Source organism: Lycium ferocissimum, chromosome 2 (genome assembly GCF_029784015.1).
Source record: "Lycium ferocissimum isolate CSIRO_LF1 chromosome 2, AGI_CSIRO_Lferr_CH_V1, whole genome shotgun sequence".
NCBI classification, from domain to species: Eukaryota; Viridiplantae; Streptophyta; class Magnoliopsida; order Solanales; family Solanaceae; genus Lycium; species Lycium ferocissimum.
The window spans coordinates 11965307-11967765 of record NC_081343.1 but is presented as its reverse complement, the minus strand read 5'-3'; positions in this window follow the sequence as shown (position 1 = coordinate 11967765).

The window sequence follows — 2459 nt, the reverse complement described above, 5'->3', positions numbered from 1 at the left end:
CATATAAAAGGAATCATGCCAAAGTATGAAAGAAGGGTTAGCCTTACATACCTTATTTACGCCTCTAATCCTCGAGTCCGCTCCCGAGCTTAGTCAACTAGATAACAATCAACAATATAGGGATTAAGACTAGGCCAACAAGATTATTCTAACTAATCATTTATTCTTTCGCCTAGCGGGATTTGGACAACATCTCCTCTAAAATCCTACCAACCCAACAATTCCAAATTCAGCTAATATACCAATAATAACATCAACAACAACAAGCCCAACGATATTCCATCAATAATCTATCTAAATCCATCATAATATTCCATCCAAAACAACTCCTAAACCACAACGCCTTAATACAATTTATACAGTAATTATAACAATATTTTCAGCACTTTAATCCATCAGATCAATCGAGAATCAAGTTAATAACGTGATAAACAACTGAAACATACCTTTAATGGTCAACAACCACGAAATCAACAACTTATAAGTCAACTTTTTGGCTTAAAACGACGGTAACAACTCGTTCTACACTTTACCCTTCACGAGCCTCGGGATTCGGGACCTCGAACTTGCTCGATTCTCCACTTTCTCTCTCTAACTCTCCTCTGTTACACCTCGGAAATTTTCATTTTGTTGCCTTGTGGATAGGCTAATGTGAGCTTAAGGTGATTATGAAACCCTTATGAGATTAAGGAAGGTATTAGATAGCTTGAGGTGCATACCATAAGATTTTGAAGTTGCACGAATACATGAGCTTTAGTTTGTTGAAGGAAGTGAAATATAAGTCGTGTTCGGAAAGGATTTCGCTATGATTGAACTAACATTTATTTGGTGATGTATTTAGAGGCTGATATAGGGCCTATTGTATGGTTAATGAAGTGTTATGTAAGTGCCAAGAAGGTTCCACGAGGATTGGAAGTTAAACGAATCAATGAGAGAAAGTTTCACAAAACTGGGAGTTATACGACCACTTATACGGTCCGTATAACTTTATACGGTCCGTATAAGAGGGTCCGTATAACATGGCCCTTTACATAAAGGGTCACTTCCTTCGTGGTGCTATATGGTCCACTTATACGGACCGTATAATATTATACGGACCGTATAAGTGGTCCGTATAAGTCCATCGGGCTGATTTTTAAATTTTTGTATAAATAGATGGCCTTTGTTTATTTATTTCAATTTTCAGTTACCACAAGTCTTGAAAGCTCAAAACCCTTCTCCAAGCATATTCCACTCCAATCCAAGAGAAAACAAAGATCAAGAGGCAAGAATCAAAAGTGTTCACGTGTTAGAAGGCTTCCTAGGGCTAGTAGACTACAAGAGATTCTTGAATATTGAAGCTAGGGTTTTCACCTAAGTTGATAGCTGCTCCAAAGCTCATTCCCATGAGATAAAAGAAATTTTCATGCTTATTTCATGTTATCATTAATGCTTGGTTGTTAGAGAACTTGGGTAGAAGGAGAAAGTAGAAAATGAGGGCTCAATGTAACTTTTATGATGTTTTTGAGTAGTAAGCTAACGTAAGTCGTGATTCTTAGTATGATATAGATATAATCTTACTATGGAAGGTAGTAATGGTGACAAGGAAGCATTGTATGAAAATGTGCTAAAATGGGTGTGAGGTTGTTGGTATACGTTGAACATAAGGATGAATTTTAAAGGCTTAATGGAATGTGATTACTTGATTATGATATTATGAGTGTATTATGGATGTTTGGGAGTTGTTTTGTAATATGGTGGAAGTTGACGAGATAGGGGAAATGCTGCCCAATTTTCATTAGATCATGAATTATTCTAGTTTGAATTTAAGAGTATCATTAAGGCTTAACTATGGTATGGATCCTTCTAATGTAGATTGTTCAAGCTACGACGGTGAACGTTAATGTCACGACCCAATCCCGTAGGCCGCGACTCGTGCCCGAGTTGGACACTCATACGTACCCTTATCCCACATTAGCGTAATAGCAAAATACACATATATAATAGTTAAAGGATATCGTCAGATGACGCACAAAAGTGAGCATGGCGCACGAAGGCCGATCAGGCCATCACAAAATATATACACAATCCCCAACATACACAAAACTCACAGAACATATACAAAACCCACAACACATGTCTACAGACCTCTATCGACTGAAAACATAAACATATGACGGGACAGGGCCCCGTCGTACCCATAAAATCTGTATATACATATATCAGAGAAAGAGCGTATGCCAAAATACGAGCTCGAACAAAGGAGCGACGTAAGAAACTGGTAGATAGCCTAAGCGGGCGGATACGCAAGCGTGTGTACGTACACACGGGCATGAAACGCGGCCCGAAGAAGGGGGGTCGGTACGAAAAAATGTGCGGAATATGTAAAGTAAGCCCCCGTAATAAATAAAATTAAAATCGGGGGGAGAATATGCGGAGAACGAACGAGATACATAGATAAACAAAGTGCGTATCGGAAA